Source organism: Eumetopias jubatus, unplaced genomic scaffold (genome assembly GCF_037043125.1).
Source record: "Eumetopias jubatus isolate StellerSeaLion01/CBP00866 unplaced genomic scaffold, mEumJub1_p1.0 scaffold_10, whole genome shotgun sequence".
NCBI classification, from domain to species: domain Eukaryota; kingdom Metazoa; phylum Chordata; class Mammalia; order Carnivora; family Otariidae; genus Eumetopias; species Eumetopias jubatus.
The window spans coordinates 119,942,286-119,961,021 of NW_028274816.1; the positions used below are offsets into that span (position 1 = coordinate 119,942,286).

The following is an 18,736-nucleotide window of genomic DNA, read 5'->3' on the forward strand; positions in this document are numbered from 1 at the left end:
TGTCTGCAAGAGACTCATTTTAGACCCAAAGACACCCCCTGATTGAAAGTGAAGGGGTAGAAAAGCATTTACCATGCTAATGGACACCAAAAGAAAGCTGGGGTGGCAATCCTTATATCAGACACATTAGATTTTTTTTTTTTAAGATTTTATTTATTTATTTGAGAGAGACTGAGAGATAGAGAGCACGAGAGGGAAGAGGGTCAGAGGGAGAAGCAGACTCCCTGCTGAGCAGGGAGCCCAATGTGGGACTCGATCCCGGGACTCCAGGATCATGACCTGAGCCGAAGGCAGTCGCTTAACCAACTGAGCCACCCAGGCGCCCGAGACACATTAGATTTTAAAACCAAAGAGATGAAACCAATAAGAGATGAAGAAGGACACTATATCCTACTTAAAGGGTCTATCCAACAAGAAGATCTAACAATTGTAAATATCTATGCCCCGAACATGGGAGCAGCCAATTATATAAGGCAATTAATAACAAAAGCAAAGAAACACATCGACAACAATACAGTAATATGGGGGACGTTAACACCCCTGTAACTGAAATGGACAGATTAAGCAAAAGATCAACAGGAAATAAAGACTTTAAATGACACACTGGACCAAATGGACTTCACAGACATATTCAGAACATTCCATCCCAAAGCAATGGCATACACATTCTTCTCTAGTGCCCATGGAACATTCTCCAGAATAGATCACATCCTAGGTCACAAATCAGGTCTCCACTGGTACCAAAAGATTGGGATCATTTCCTGCATATTTTCAGACCACAATGCTTTGAAACTAGAACTCAATCACAAGAGGAAAGTTGGAAAGAACTCAAATACATGGAGGCTAAAGAGCATCCTAGTAAAGAATGAATGGGTCAACCAGGAAATTAAAGAAGAATTTAAAAAATTCATGGAAACCAATGAAAATGAAAACACAACTGTTCAAAATCTTTGGGATGCAGCAAAGGCAGTCCTGAGAGGAAAGTATATAGCAATACAAGCCTTTCTCAAGAAACAAGAAAGGTCTCAAATACACAAACTAACCCTACACCTAAAGGAGCTAGAGAAAAAACAGCAAATGAAGCCTAAACCCAGCAGGAGAAGAGAAATAATAAAGATCAGAGCAGAAATCAATGAAATAGAACCCAAAAGAACAGTAGAACAGATCAATGAAACTAGGAGCTGCTTCTTTGAAAGAATTAGCAAGATTGATAAACCCCTGGCCAGACTTATCAAGAAGAAAAGAGAAATGACCCAAATGAACAAAATCATGAATGAAAGAGGAGAGATCACAACCAACACCAAAGAAATACAAACAATTATAAGAACATATTATGAGCAACTCTATGCCAGCAAATTAGATAACCTGGAAGAAATGGAGGCATTCCTAGGGATGTATAAACTACCAAAACTGAACCAGGAATAAATAGAAAACCTGAACAGACCTATAACCACTAAGGAAATTGAAGCAGTCATCAAAAATCTCCCAACAAACAAAAGCCCAGGGCCAGATGGCTTCCCAGGGGAATTCTACCAAATATTTAAAGAAGAATTAATACCTATTCTTCTGAAACTGTTCCAAAAAATAGAAATGGAAGGAAAACTTCCAAACTCCTTTTATGAGGCCACCATTACCTTGATCCCAAAACCAGACAAAGACCCCATCAAAAAGGAGATTTACAGACCAATATCCTTGATGAACATGGATGCAAAAATTCTCACCAAAATACTAGCCAAGAGGATCCAACAGTACATTAAAAGGATTATTCTCATGACCAAGTGGGATTTATCCCTGGGCTGCAAGATTGGTTCAACATCCGCAAATCAATCAACGTGATACAATACATTAACAAAAGAAAAAACAAGAATCATATGATCCTCTCAATAGATGCAGAAAAAGCATTTGACAAAGGACAGCATCCTTTCTTGATCAAAACTCTTTTCAGAGTATAGGGATAGAGGATACATACCTCAATATCATAAAAGCCATCTATGAAAAACCTACAGCGAATATCATTCTCAATGGGGAAAAGCTGAGAGCTTTCCCCCTAAGGTCAGGAACGCGGCAGAGATGTCCACTATCACCACTGCTATTCAACATAGTATTAGAAGTCCTAGCCTCAGCAATCAGACAACAAAAAGAAATCAAAGGCATCCAAATCGCAAAGAGGAAGTCAAACTCTCACTCTTTGCAGATGATATGATACTGTATGTGGAAAACCCAAAAGACTCCACCCCAAAACTGCTAGAACTCATACAGAAATTCAGTAAAGTGGCAGGATATAAAATCAATGCACAGAAATCAGTGGCATTCCTATACACCAACAACAAAACAGAAGAGAGACAAATCAAGGAGTCGATCCCATTTACAATTGCACCCAAAACCATAAGATACCTAGGAATAAATCTAACCAAAGAGGCAAAGAATCTGTACTCAGAAAACTATAAAATACTCATGAAAGAAATTGAGGAAGACACAAAGAAATGGAAAAACTTTCCATGCTCATGGATTGGAAGAACAAACATTGTGAAGATGTCAATGCCACCTAGAGCAATCTACACATTCAATGCAATCCTCATCAAAATACCATCCACTTTTTTCAAAGAAATGGAACAAATAATCCTAAAATTTGTATGGAACCAGAAAAGACCCTGAATAGCCAGAGGAATGTTGAAAAAGAAAAGCAAAGCTGGCAGCATCACAATTCCGGACTTTAAGCTCTATTACAAAGCTGTCATCCTCAAGACAGTATGGTACTGGCACAAAAACAGACACATAGATCAATGGAACAGAATAGAGAGCCCAGAAATGGACCCTCAACTCTATGGTCAACTAATCTTTGACAAAGCAGGAAAGGATGTCCAATGGAAAAAAGACAGTCTCTTCAACAAATGGTGTTGGGAAAATTGGACAGCCACATGCAGAAGAATGAAACTGGACCATTTCCTTACACCACACACAAAAATAGACTCCAAATGGTTGAAAGCCTAAACGTGAGACCAGAGTCCATCAAAATCCTAAAGGAGAACACAGGCAGCAACCTCTTCGACCTCAGCCGCAGCAACTTCTTCCTAGAAACATCACCAAAGCCAAGGGAAGCAAGGGCAAAAATGACCTATTGGGACTTCATCAAGATAAAAAGCTTTTGCACAGCAAAAGAAACAGTCCACAAAACCAAAAGACAACCGATAGAATGGGAGAAGATATTTGCAAATGACATATCAGATAAAGGGCTAGTATCCAAAATCTATAAAGAACTTATCAAACTCAATACCCAAAGAACAAATAATCCAGTCAAGAAATGGGCAGACGACATGAACAGACATTTTTCCAAAGAAGACAGCCAAATGGCCAACAGACACATGAAAAAGTGCTCAAAATTACTCGGCATCAGGGAAATCCAAATCAAAATCTCAATGAGATACCACCTCACACTTGTCAGAATGGCTAAAATTAACAAGTCAGGAAACGACATATGTTGGCGGGGATGCAGAGAAAGGGGAACCCTCCCACACTGTTGGTGGGAATGCAAGCTCGTGCAACCCCTCTGGAAAACAGTATGGAGGTTCCTCAAACAGTTGAAAATAGAGCTACCCTACGATCCAGCAATTGCACTACTGGGTATTTACCCCAAAGATACAAATGTAGGGATCCGAAGGGGTACGTGCACCCCAATGTTTATAGCAGCAATGCTCACCATAGCCAAACTGTGGAAAGAGCCAAGATGTCCATCGACAGATGAATGGATAAAGAAGAAGTGGTATATATACACAATGGAATATTATGCAGCCTTAAAAAGGAATGGGATCTTGCCTTTTGCAACCACATGGATGGAACTGGAGGGTGTTATGTTGAGTGAAATAAGTCAATCAGAGAAAGACATGTATCATAGGACCTCACTGATATGAGGAATTCTTAATCTCAGGAAACAAACTGAGGGTTGCTGGAGTGGTGGGGGGTGGGAGGGATGGGGTGGCTGGGTGATAGACATTGGGGAGGGTACGTGCTATGGTGAGCGCTGTGTATTGTGCAAGTCTGTTGAATCACAGATCTGTACCTCTGAAACAAATAATGCAATGTATGTTAAGAAAAAAAAAAGAAAATAGCAGGAGGGGAAGAATGAAGGGGGGTAAATCGGAGGGGGAGACGAACCATGAGAGACGATGGACTCTGAAAAACAAACTGAGGGTTCTAGAGGGGAGGGGATTGGGGGGATGGGTTAGCCTGGTGATGGGTATTAAAGAGGGCACGTTCTGCGTAGAGCACTGGATGTTATGCACAAACAATGAATCATGGAACACTACATCAAAAACTAATGATGTAATGTATGGTGATTAACATAACAAAAAATTAAAAAATAAAACAAAAATAAAACAGACAGGAGAACTGGGACTCACCTTTCAGCTGAGGCCAGGGGTGCAGGATGCAGGATGCAGGATTCCAGTCCAGACAATCTGGCAGAGGTCTGAGACAGACAGTGTTGTAGAGGGTAAGAGAGCTGACAGGTCAAAGATCTGGGGAACAAACTTTCCCGTGGGATGGGACGGAGTTAGTGCACTTGTGGAAGCAAAGGGTGTTAAGATTCTTGTCAGTTACCCAACTGTTTGATCTCTATGGGAAAAGGTTCCTTGTTTTTCCTAATGTATACACTGTTTCACTTTCAGGAGGCACTTAAGCCATATTCACCTGGGAGGCTCTGACCTAGGTGGATTTTTCCAGGTTGTTTTTGCAAGTGTGTCAAAATACATTTGGCTAGGGGTGCCTGGGTGGTTCAGTTGGTTAAGCGTCTGCCTTAGGCTCAGGTCATGAAACAGGGTTCTGGGATCGAGTCCCGCATCGGGCTCCCTGCTCAGTGGAGAGCCTGCTTCTCCCTCTGCCCCTTCCTGCACTCGTGCATGCATGCGCGCTCTCTCTCTTGCTTTCAATCCCTCTATCTCAAATAAATAAAATCTTAAAAAAAAATACATTTGGCTCTTTTGTTCCCCAACATTAATTAAACACACTGGAAAGTGAATTTGCCCAACTTTATCGAGTTCTTTCTTTAAATCCTATTGGAGATGGGGCACAAATGAATATATAATTACAAATAATTCAGCAGGTGGAGAGTAAAGAAATATTTCCTCTGTAATAGGAATATAATCATCTGAAACAACAGATATTTATTTTACTAGAGGCAGGCAACACCTACCTATATTCTGGGTATTTTCTCTAGACATCCATCAACATACTCATTTTTACAACACAAATATGCTTTTCTTACTTCAGCCATAAATGTAAGATGATTTTTAGACCCACGTCAAACGAACTATTTCAATATGTGTGTGAACAACAAACTGCTGGAGACCATAATTAGAGCATTGAGGTGGGAGAAATAAAGAAATCAGAGGAGGTCATCTATTACTGTTTGTATTTCTGATCAGGCATAAGTTTTCTGACTTGTGTCTTCATCTGTGAAATATAAGATAGTATAGCATGATGCTGGGGAGCAGAGCCAGGTCTAAAGATGTGGGTTTCCTCTATCCAGTGTCTTTGTGGATTGCAGTTTTCTCAGAGTCCCTCATAAGCCTACTTCCCCTCACCACAGACCACTCCTTACATTACCATTTCCAAACTGCACACTCATTCAGACACACAAACACTCTCTCTGGCTCCCACAACTCAACCTACTTGCGTGGCCCCTAAAACCAGAGCCCAGGGGTGTATGTGTGTGTAGACTGATGTTGCCTCAAGTCTTTTTCAAATTAAAACAAAACAAAACAAAACCTTCCTGTTACTATCCTAAAATAATGCTTCTCTAGAACACTTTGTGAATATTATCAAACAGATTTTTGTATTTGAGACAATTTTGACTTTCTATTAATTGTTCATGTGAGATTTTATATTAATTAATGGTTTTCTTGTACAATCTTGTATCCTGGGATAAACCCAATTTGGGTTTGTGTGGTGTATGTTTAATAATAGTGATGAAAATAAACTTATATAGGTACAAAACTATATGACAAACACTTCTTTTGTTACCCCAGATTTTTGTTACCCCCTTGCCCCAAATTGACAGTTGCTGGCATTTTGCCATAGTTACTTCAAGCCTTTTTAAGATTCAATAAATAAAATACTGTAGATAAATTTGAGGCCCTTTTTGCCTCCCATCTCCAGTTTATTTTTCTCTCCTTTTCTCAGAGGTAACCAATATTCTGAGTTTACTGCATATTTTATGGTCTTTTTCACACACACTGTTTTACACACACCTATCCAGGAACAATATGTAACATTGTTGTGTGTGCATGTTTAGCTGATTAAGGTGGTATAATTCTATATGTATACCTCTGTAACTTGATTTTTTAACTCTATATTTTTTTTTGTTTCTCACATCTATGTCAATGTGTGTTTAGTTTATTCTCTTAAAAGTTATTCCTAATATTCCCTCCAATAAATATTAGGGCATTTTGGGGTACCTGGTTGGCTCAGTCATTAAGGGTCTGCCTTCAGCTCAGGTCATGGTTCCAGGGTCCTGGGATCAAGCCCCATATCGGGCTCCCTGCTCCATGGGAAGCCTGCTTCTCCCTCTCCCACTCGCCCTGCTTGTGTTCCTCTCTCGCTGTGTCTCTCAAATAAATAAATAAAATTTTTTAAAAAAATAAGAATTTGGGGCGCCTGGGTGGCTCAGTTGGTTAAGCAACTGCCTTTGGCTCAGGTCATGATCCTGGAGTCCCGGGATTGAGTCCCGCATCAGGCTCCCTGCTCAGTGGGGAGTCTGCTTCTGCTTCTGACCCTCTCTCCTCCCGTGTTCTCTTTCATTCTCAGATAAATAAATAAAGTCTTTAAAAAATAAATAAAAAATAAGAATTTAAAAATAAATAAATAAATATTAGGGCATTTTATTTCTCCATTCCATTATTGATGGACAGTTAAGCTATTTCCAAAATTTGGTGTTCCAAAAAGTGCTAAAATGACTATTCTTGTCTCCTTGTACACATTATTACTTTTTTTTTTTTTTACTAAAGTACAAACCAAAATGTGGAATTGATGGGTCAAGGTTATGTAGATTTCCAGTTTTAGTATAAATTACCAAATTTTCTCCACAATGTTGCACCATTTTATACTGCTACCAATAACGAATCAGAGTTCCAATTTTCCTGCATCTTGGTCAATACCTCATATTGTCAGGTTTACAAAGGTCTCCAGTCTGAAAGGAATGAAATGATAACTCCTCAGTCTTCCTTTACATTTCTCCAGTTACTCTGAAGCTGAGCATCTTCTCTTGTATTTATTGACCAGTTATGTTTCTGCTTCAGTCCTTTTCAATTATTTTCTCATGTTCCTATTAGATTGTTTAATTTTTTTATTTGTAGACATTCTTTGTATATTCCAATGCTAATACTGTCATTTATGTGTTGCATTTATATCCTTTCAACCTATATTTGTTTCTTTTAAAAAACTTTTTATTTTGGAGGCACCTGGGTGGCCCAGTTGGTTAAGTGTCCGACTCTGGATTTTGGCTCAGGTCATGATCTCAGGGTCCTGGGACTGAGCCTCACATTGGGCTCATGCCAATGGTGGTGCCTCCTTGAGATTCTGTCTCCCTCTCCCTCTAAACTACAGCCCCCCTGCTCACATGCAAGCATGAGCTCTCTCTAAAAAAAAAAAACAACAGGGTGCCTGGGTGGCTCAGTTGGTTAAACAACTGCCTTCAGCTCAGGTCATGATCATGGAGTCCCGGGATCGAGTCCCACATCAGGCTCCTTGCTCAGCGGGGGGTCTGCTTCTCCCTCTGACCCTCTTCCCTCTCGTGCTCTCTGTCTCTCATTCTCTCTCTCTCTCAAATAAATAAATAAAATCTTAAAAAAATTAAAAAACACAAAACGCACACACACAAAAAAAACCCTTTTTATTTTGAAATAATTATATATTCACAGGAAGTTTCAAAGATATTGGAGAGAAGTCCTGTGTACCTTTTAGTTTCATCCAATAGTTACATCTTATGTAATTATAGTACAATATCAAAACCAGAAAATTGACATTGATACAAGGGTACAGTTTTATTTTAAATATGTGTACCTACCACCCTAATCTAGAACAATTCCATCACAAAGATCTCCCTTTTGTTACTCCTTTAGAGTTATATACATGCATCTCCCTCCACCACTGTCCTAACCCCTGGCAACCACTAATCTTTATTCTAGCTCCATAATTTTCTAATTTCAAGAATGTTATATAAATGAAATCATAAAATATGTGACTTTTTGAAATTGGCTCTTCTCACTCCGTATAATGCCTTTAGGATTTATCCAGTTGTTGTATCTATCAATGGTTTATTCCTTTTTATTTCTGAGTGGTATTTCATGGTAAGGATGTGCCAGGGTTTGCTGAACTATTCATCTATTGAGGGACACTTTGGATGCTTCCAGTCTGCAGCTATTACAAATAAAGCTGCTATAAATAATTATGTACAGGTGTTGGGTTTGCACAGATTTTCATTTCTCTGGAATAAATGCCTGGGAGCGCAATTCCTGGGTCATATGGTAAGTGCATATTTCCTTTTTTAAGAAACTTTTCCAAGGATGCCTGGGTGGCTCAGATGGTTAAGCATCTGCCTTTGGCTCAGGTCATGATCTCCAGGTCGTGGGAATGAGCCCCACGTTGGGCTCCCTGCTCAGCGGGGAGTCTGCTTCTCCCTCTCCCTCTGCCACTCCCCCTGCTTGTGCCTCTCTCTCTCTCTCTCTGTGTCAAATAAATAAAAATAACATCTTAAAAAAAAAAAGAAACTTTTCCAGAGTGGCTATACCATTTCACATTCTCATGAGCAATCTATGAGAGATCCAGTATCTCTGCATCTTCACTAGCATTTGGTGTTGTTGCTCTTTCTTTTAGCCATTCTTATAGGTGTCTAGTGACATCTAACCATGGTCTTAATTTGCATTTCCCAGTGGTTAGCGATGTTGAATGTCTTTTCATGTGCTTATTTGCCATGTATATCTTCTTTGATGAAATGTCTCTTCATATCTCGTTTATTTTCTAATTGGATTTTCAAAAATTAACACTTTCTTTTTCTTTTTTAAAATTTTTATTGTTATGTTAATCACCATACATTACATCATTAGTTTTTGATGTAGTGTTCCATGATTCATTGTTTGTGCATAACACCCAGTGCTCCACGCAGAACGTGCCCTCTTTAATACCCATCACCAGGCTAACCCATTCTCCCACCACCCTCCCCCTAGAACCCTCAGTTTGTTTTTCAGAGTCCATCATCTCTCATGGTTCGTCTCCCCCTCCGATTTCCCCCCCTTCATTATTCTCCTCCTGCTGTGTGGGAAACAGAACGCCACAACGACCACTGGTGCATGTTCGCTCAGACTCCGAGATATCTGAGAAAACTCAAGATTGCAGGGTTAAAAATAACCCGAAAGGATCAGAGTGAAATGCCCTTGGAACATGTGTGGTCAGTTCTAACGTACGCAGCAGAAGATGTTTAGTAGATAGGAAGCCAGCTATAAACAGCACACTGGGCACTCCCCTCTTTGTTCCTTTATTCTGTTTTAAAGATTCTTATGTGCTTGACTAATCCTGGGTACGTGGAGGAATGTGCCTTACTACGCCCCTGCTGTAAATCATTATAGATCTATATCACTGTAGAAGGTATATAAGAGTATGGAAAATAAACCTCGGCACCCCGGGCTGTTTGCTCCAGGTCCCCTGTGCCTCGCTATACTGTCGTCTCTCGTCTCTTTTTCTCAGTTCCTTCGCCGCCCCAGGTCCCCAACTCTCAGAGGTCGACAACTGGCACCGGAACAGGGACCTGAAGCCCCTGTCGAGGAGTGATTGGCCAGCGATAGGAACCCTACAGAAGGTGGTAAGTAGGAAAGTTTATTGCAGGGTTATGGGGCAAACAAATTAAAAAACATCAGGTTTTGCTGCATTGATACATCATTTTCTTAAAGAATACGGAGCTAAAGTTACTAAGCAGCGCATAGAAAAATGTTTGGAAACAGTAGTTGAATATAATCCTTGGTTTCCGGAAGAAGGCTCCTTAGATGAGGAGACTTGGGTCCGAGTAAAAAATAATGTCTTGAGGGCTATGAGACAGGGTGAAACGATTCCCCTTTGATTTCTGGCCCATTTGGGCTTTAGTACGAGTGGTGATCAATACTATGGAAACTGGGGATAAGTTATCCCTGGCTAGGTTGCTAAGGAAACCACCAACTCTTTACATACATATGAACTAGACGATGAGACTTTAGAAAAGGCTAAGACTTTTTTTTTTTTTTTTTGGGAAATGGGGGGGGAGACGAACCATGAGAGATGATGGACTCTGAAAAACAAACAGGGTTCTAGAGGAGAGGGGGGAGGGAGGATGGGTTAGCCTGGTGATGGGTATTAAAGAGGGTAGGTATTGCATGGAGGCCTGGGTGTTAATACACAAACAATGAATCATGGAACACTACATCAAAAACTAATGATGTAATGTATGGTGATTAACATAACAATAAAAATTTTTAAAAAAAGAAAAAAATAAAGTTTCCAGAAAAAAAAAAAAAGAAGGCTAAGACTGAAAGTAAAAAAATTTTCGCAGCTTCACAGTCCCGGCCGTCACCCACGGCCCCTCTGCTTTTAATGGAGGACCCCACCGAGGATGATCAACCTCCCTCCACAGTAGATTATTCCCTCTCAAACGACCCTCTCTAGCTCTCTCACCTCTTGAAAAGGAACTCCCAACGGCAAAGGGCTAATGATCTATTTATGGCTTTCCCCATAGACTGAACAGAGGCTGTTGGTCCTGTCTATGAGGGATTAGATTTAAATACCTTAAGGGAACTAAAGAAGGCTTGCCACTTGTATGGACCCACAGCCCCTTATACTATAGAGATTTTGAAAGCTTGGGCAAATTCTGGAGAGTGGATCCCTTATGATTATGGGATTAATGCCCGTGCTTATGGTTGCACGGGCTTGCCTTAAGTCACAGGATTTATTACAATGGAAAATGTGGTTATTGGATGCCGCCTATATGAAAGCTCGGGCGAATCGGGCTAACCCAGCCATGCATCATGTTTCTTTTGAAATGCTCACTGGCTCTGGCCCCTTTTCAGATGTTCGAGAGCAGTTGGTCAACACTCCACCTGCAGCTACAGCGCAGGTATCTGAAATTGCCCTCACAGCTTGGGAAAAGCTAACCCCTCAGGGGAAGTGGGGCAAAGTTGTATAAAAATTGTGCAAGGCCCTACAGAAGCATATACTGATTTTATTTCTCTGCCTGAAATGGCTATTGACCGCCAAGTCGATAGTAAACCTGCCAAAGAGCACTTGCTAAGACAGCTTGCTTTTGAAAATGCTAATGAGGACTGCCAAGCAGCCATCCGGCCACATAGAGAAACAGGAGGCATTCTCGATTATCTTTGTCTATGGAGAAATATTGACACTCTTACGCATCAAGCTCGGATAGCCTCCCTTCAGCTCACGGCCCCTTCCGATAGAAAAATTGCAGGCCTTAGAACAAATTATTCAAGAGCAATTGCAGACAGGACACATAGAGCCTTCGCAATCTCCTTGGAACTCTCCAGTCTTTGTTATCAGAAAAAAATCAGGTAAGTGGAGGCTCTTAATACACCTTCAGAATGTTAATGCCGTCATGGAGCCTCTGGGTGCCTTGCAGCCTGGGTTACCTACTCCTACAGCCATTCCCAAACAATGGCCATTGATAATAATAGATCTTAAGGATTGTTTCTATACCATAGCCATTCACCCTGAGGATAGGGAGAAATTTTGCCTTTTCTATTCCAAGCACTAACAACAAGGAACCGATGAAATGATATCACTGGACAGTTTTGCCACAGGGTATGACTAATTCTCCTACCATGTGTCAGTATTATGTTGGCCAGGTCCTCATAAGAGATCATTATCCTCGATCCTATATCATTCATTATATGGATGATATTTTGCTGGTGTCACAAACTGAAACTGAATTACAAAATGTGTATCAGGCCACTTCCCAACATTTGACTTCCGCCGGTCTCATAATAGCCCCGGAGAAAATCCAAACTACTCCAGCATCTTATCTAGGCACCGTGGTAGATAGAACCACAGTGAAACCTCAAACAATGCAAATTCGTAGGGATACCCTCCTTACTCTTAAGGATTTTCAGAAACTCCTAGGAGACAGTAATTGGATTCACCCTATTCTGGGGATTCCAACTTATAAATTACAAAATTTATTTAACACTTTACAAGGTGACTCTGCTTTAGATAGTCCTCGCACTCTAACTTCAGAGACGGAGGCCGAATTACAGTTTGTTGAGGAGCGATTAAAAACTGCCTTTGCTTACAGGTATAATGATTCTCTCCCCTGCTTCTTCTTATTTTCCCTACCCCTCATTCTCCGACTGGTGTCTTAGAGCAAGAAGACAAACCTCTCGAATGGGTGACTTTACATACAAAAACGTCTCGAACTGTTACTCCATATCTATCTCTTGTCACTTCACTCATTCTCCAAAAGCGTTCTATTCAAATTCTTGGTTTTGACCCAGCGCTCATTGTTTTACCTAACTCTTCCACATCTTTTAAGGAAGTCCTTCCCTTCTCTGCTAATCTGCAAATAACTCTTGCTGATTATACTGGGTGCATAGGTTGCCACTATCCATCAGGTAAACTATGGGACTTCCTAAAGCGCACTACCTGGGTTATAAATCGCGTGGTTCCTAACATTCCAATCCCCTCAGCTCCTACATACTTTATTGATGGCTCTTCCTCCGGGCACGCCGGAGTCTGGGGCCCTGCTATTCAGCGCTCCATAAAAACCCCTTACACTTCTGCTCAACAAGTCCAACTTGCAGCTTGATTGTTCTTATCACAGAATGTTTATCATCCTATAAATATCATATCTGATTCCACTTACGTAGTTGGCAGTGTTGCGCCTTTGGAAACAGCTCTTATTTCCCCAACTCATTCTATCATTAACCCTCTGCTTCAAGAACCACAATTAGAAATTCAATCTCGAACTCACCCTTTGTTCATTACTCATATCCGCTCTCATTCTAACCTCCCTAGACCTCTTACACAAGGGAATCACTCTGCTTATTTACTGGCTACTCCTATCTTTGAAACTCCACAGGCAGAACATGCCCATCTTCATACCAACGCCAACCGCCCTCATTCGCACTATAAAATACCCTTGCGTTCTGCCAGGCAGATTGTCTCTTCTGTCCTGTTTGTCGACCTCTACATTTAACTGAGCATCCAGAGGGTGTCAATCCCAGAGGCATAGCTCCTGATTGTATTTGGCAAATGGACGTTACTCATTTCCCACCTTTCGGACGTCTCTCGTATATTCATGTTACAATAGACACCTTTTCAGGATTTCTTCATGCTACTCCATTGATGGGAGAAAAGGCTGGGCACGTTATCTCTCATTTGCTTGAATGTTTCGCTATTATGGAGTTACCTACTTGTATCAAGACAGATAATGGCCCAGCATATACTAGCAAAAAGTACAAGAATTCCTTAAAGAATGGCAAATACAGCATATCACAGGTATTCCTTATAATCCTCAGGTACAAGCTGTAGTGGAAAGGGCACATGCCACCGTTAAGAAACAACTGCGTAAAACTATTTCTAAAATGAAAGGGGGAATCTCCCCCCCGAGACGTCATGGCGCAAACCTTATTTATTTTAAATTTTTTAAACTTACCCCAAGGAGAACCATATACTAGAGCTGACAAACATTTCTCGCCAGCCTCAGTCTGAACTCAGGACACACCCATGTGGATAAAAAATGAGGAAGATAATTGGTTGCCCGGGAAATTAATTACCCGAGGCCCTGGTTATGCTTGTGTCATTCCAGATGGATCCAGTCGAGCAATTTGGATACCTCTTCGGAAAGTCCGGCCTAGGACCGGCGATGAAGACGACCCTCAAAAAACAAACGAGTGCCCAAAATCTCTATCACAGAGTGCTTATGACAGCTGCTAATTTGAAAAAAAGAAAGGGGGAGCTGTGGAAGCAGAACACCACAACGACCACTGGTGCATGTTCGCTCAGACTCCAAGATCTCTGAGAAAAGTCGAGATTGCAGGGTTAAAAATAACCTGAAAGGATCGAGTGAAATGCCCTTGGAACATGTGTGGTCAGTTCTAAAGTATGCAGCAGAAGATGTTTTGTAGATAGGAAGCCAGCTGTAAACAGCACACTGGGCACTCCCCTCTTTGTTCCTTTATTCTGTTTTAAAGATTCTTACGTGCTTGACTAATCCTGGGTACGTGGAGGAATGTGCCTTACTATGCCCCTGCTGTAAACCATTATAGATCTATGTCGCTGTAGAAGGTATATAAGAGTATGGAAAATAAACCTCGGCACCTCGGGCTGTTTGCTCAGGGTCCCCTGTGCCTCGCTATACTGTCGTCTCTTTTTCTCAGTTCCTTCGCCGCCCCAGGTCCCCGACTCTCAGGTCGACACTGCTATCTTCTTCTTCTTTTTAACATATAATGTATTTTTTGTTTCAGAGGTACAGGTCTGTCTGTGGTTCAGCAGTCTTGCACAATTCACAGCGCTCACCATAGCACATACCCTCCCCAATGTCTATCACCCAGCCACCCCATCCCTCCCACCCCCCCAGTCCAGCAACCCTCAGTTTGTTTCGTGAGATTTAAGAATTCCTCATATCAGTAACACTTTATTTTTCAAAGTAGTTCTAGGTTTACAGAAAAATTGAGCAGAAAGTATAGAGTTCCCGTATACTTCCTTATTCCCCTTCCAATCTCCCGTTATTAATATCTTGCCTTAGTGTGGAATTTGGTATAATTGATGAAACAATATTGATTCATTCTTATTTATTAAAGTCCAAAGTTTACATTAGAGTCCACTCTTTGGGTGATACATTCTGTGGGTTTTTGACAAATGTATAATGATATGTATCCACCATTGTAGTATCATGCAGAACAGTTGCACTGTCCTCAAAATCCCTGTGCTCAACCTAGTCTTCCTTACAGCACTCCCTCCTTCCTGAACTGAGGACAACCACTGATCTTTTTACTGTCTCCATCATTTTGCCTTTTCCAAAATGTCATACAGTTGGAATCACACAGTATGTATTTCTATCCCTTTAAGTATTTCCATGTTTAATCAGATCAAAGTGAGGGAGTGTCTTGCTTTAAGATAATTGTGACCTGATGGACTGAGATTTCCTATACTGCTTAGTGAACTGAAGTCGATGCCCCAGTTGGATCCCAGTATTTCTGATGCTGAAGTAATATAGTTCAAAAAGCTGTTTGCTTCTTGTGAGGTGGTAAGGATATGCTAAGGATAACTAAGGGAAGTAGTTGCCTTTGAAAAATAGCCTATCTTCAGAAGATATTAGAAAATAAAGACAGGAGGGCACCTGGCTGGCTCAGTCAGTTGAGCATCCGCCTTCAGCTCTGGTCATGATCCCAGGGTCCTGTTCAGCAGGGAGCCTGCTTCTCCCTCTCATCTCTGCTCGTGCTCTCTCTTTCTTTCTCTCACGATCTCTCTTTCTCAAATAAATAAATAAAATCTTAAAAAAAAAGAAAAGAAAGAGATGAATGTCTCTCAAATCCTATGGTTATATTGATCAGTTTCAACATACAACTAAGAGCTCATATGAATCTGATAGAGGGCACTCTCTAAGATTTCCAGGGGAAAAAAAAGAAATTAAGGGGCGCCTGGGTGGCTCAGTCATTAAGCATCTGCCTTCAGCTCAGGTCATGGTCCCAGGGTCCTGGGATTGAGCCCTGCATCGGGCTCCCTGCTCTGCAGGAGGCCTGCTTCTCCCTCTCCCACTCCTCCTGCTTGTGTTCCCTCTCTCACCGTGCCTCTCTGTGTCAAATAAATAAATAAACTCTTCAAAAAAAGAAATTAAGCCAAAATCTCTAATCCTTTAAATATATCAGCACTTTAATAAACACTTTCCACACATGGAGAAAAAAAGAATATAAGCTCAGTGGTCACCCTATAAACAGGACTCTTCAAAACTTGCACAAACACATTAAATGCATTAACAAATTTAATTTTCAGAAGCATGAATTTTATGTTTTCTACTTGAAAAAAATTAAAATTGAGAAAATACTTAAAGGTAAATACTACACTCGAGAATAAACATGAAAATTAATGCAGAAATAAGAAATAAAACTTAAACAATATTCCATCTTTCTAATATAAACCACTCTCTCTAAAAATTTTTGAATTGAGAAATAGGAAAAGTTGACTTCGAAGTATGGTCTTATTGCTGATAAAGAAACAGTATAGGGGCACCTGGGTGGCTCAGTCGTTAAGCGTCTGCCTTCTGCTCCGGTCATGATCCCAGAGTCCTGGGATCGAGCCCCGCATCGGGCTCCCTGCTCCGCGGGAAGCCTGCTACTGCCCCTCCCTCTGCTTGTGTTCTCTCTCTCTGTCAAATAAATAAAATCTTTAAAAAAAGAAACAGTATATTTAAATCAACTTTAGGCCAGAAATTAGTAGTACTTTAAAAATTTAAGAATCCCTTCTTTACTAATACTTTTTCTTTTAATCCTCTACACAGAACTTTATTAAGGGGGGGAGGGTAGTGGTAAGAGAAGTTCCCTGCGTTGAACAGATTACATCGTGCAGTGCTAGAGCGTAGAGGGTGGCGCTGGGGAGTTCAGGGAGATTTTAGAGAGCGGTCCTGGCCAGGAACAGTTGGACCTGTCAGGGATGGAGGTCAAGGGAACCAGGGTCTCAGAAGCGGCCATACCGGTGGTCTGGGGAAAGTCCTTGGTTTCCTTCTCGGGGACAGTGGCTAGTATGCGACCGCAGGGGGTGACTAGAGTTCCTGGGTGGCATCAGGGCAGGTGCACAGGGACTGATCTCCGGATTGGAGATCCAGACTGGTCTTGGGTTTGGGGGTTTAGAGTTCCGGTTGATTTTGGACTTAAGACTTAAGCGCTGGTTTCGGGACAGTGTTCAGGTCTCGTCAGCGCCCGGGGGCTTGCACACACAACTGATGTCGGAGGTTCCAGAAGAGGGACCGCGGATGTATGAAGTTGCAGAGGCCACCGCGGGTACATTCGTCCACTGCCGACAGCCTGGCTCCGGGTAGTCGCGACAGGAGACCGCTCAGCATGACAAACAGTCCGCCCAGCCGAGTTCGGCCGCGGCTTGCTCTGCACGCTCCCTGCGCTGAAACTTGACAGGGACATTGCCCACGAGGTTGTTGCACACATTCATCTCTTCAATCTCTCCGTACTTTATCTGCAGCTCCGCGAGTCATCGCAGTGTTCCCGCACCTCCCTGTCGCTCATGTGACAATGCGGTCCGTTCGCGGTCTGGGCGGTGTTTTTGGATTCCGGTGCGGGTGGAAGTCAGTTCGTTGTGAAGCCGGGAACATCGGCCCCGGTGCTGGCAGGCCCCGATTTGTCCTTCTCAGTCCCGAATATCGAAGCTAAACACCCTCCAACTCTGTCTTACTAATACTTTTAGTGGAGATTTCTAGGACTTTATTATTATTTGGTAAAATGAATACAAGGGAATTAAATTTAGTGCTTTTAACTAAGGTATCCCCTTTGTTACAACTGTTCCTGAATTCAAGGTATACAAAAGGATCATATATCCTCTCCTTGATTTTCCATGGTGTGAACTGAAGAAACGAAGAAGTCATTCTCAAGACTTTTGGATTGCTTTGGAATTTCCAAAATAACTCCACTTGGTTACTAGCTCAGATGATTGTATTAACTCTACTAAATAAAAAGGGTAGTTTGTAAATGGACAAAGGAGGGAGAGGAGGGGAGATCGAAACGAGAAGGTGGGGGGAGGGAGGGAATATACCAGACTCTTCAGTTGCAGAAATGTTTCGTTTACTACGGTGGGAAGTAGATACGCGGGTGGTGGTATGCCTTTTTGTACGTCTGAAATATTTCATAATAAAAACGTAACGAATCATTCTTAACTTCATTCCCCCACCCCCCAGGGGTGACCACACGTGGTATCGCTCGGTCTATTTCGGGGAACTGGACGTACCTACAGTTCGCCCCGCCGTCCCCCTTTCCCTCGGTGACCGCTACTCGGGGGGTGGGGCGACCTACGCCTCCTGCGGGGGGCGGGGTCTGCGCTTCCAGTAAAGGGCGGGGCCCCAGACATGCCTCCGCTTCTCCACTGGGAATCGAAATGCACGGGGCGGAGGCCTGGGTGGCTCAGTCATTAAGCGTCTGCCTTCCGCTGGGCTCATGATCCCAGAGTCCTGGGATCAAGCCCTATGTCGCCTGCTTCTCCCTCTCCCACTCCCCCTGCTTGTGTTCCCTCTCTCGCTGGGTCTCTCTGTCAAATAAATAAATAAAATCTTTAAAAAAAAATGTACTCGGGCTCTGCATTTCCGGACCATTCCCGCCGGCCAGGAAATGGTGGGTGGGCACCAATCTGTAGCAGGGCGAGCCCCAGCTCAGCCCCCTGCGGAGTCTTGCGTGCGCGGGGACTTTCAGGTCCCTGGCACCGAGGGCCATGCGTTGGGTGGGGTTGGGGGTCGACTTGCCCTTCTGGGTTTTGGTGAGCCAATCTCAGCGGGAAGAACGCGACTTCAGGGAAAGTTCGCTCACAATGAGCTTACAGTCTATTTCTTAATATGTTTGCTTTTTAAAAAACAGGTGTCTTGAAAAAGAATTTTAAAAAAAGCTGTCTTGACGTATAATTAGCATACAGTAAACTGCACATGTTTAAAGCAAACAGTTTGATGAATTTTGACATATGTCTAAACCCTTGAAACCGTCATCGTAACCACATTTAA

General features: G+C 42.1%; 1 pseudogene; it reads right to left on the minus strand.

Moving 5' to 3' along the window:
* Positions 1-16,698: 16,698 nt before the first annotated feature.
* Positions 16,699-18,455, minus strand: LOC114213870 (splicing factor U2AF 26 kDa subunit-like; annotated as a pseudogene).
* Between the last annotated feature and the right edge of the window lie 281 nt (positions 18,456-18,736).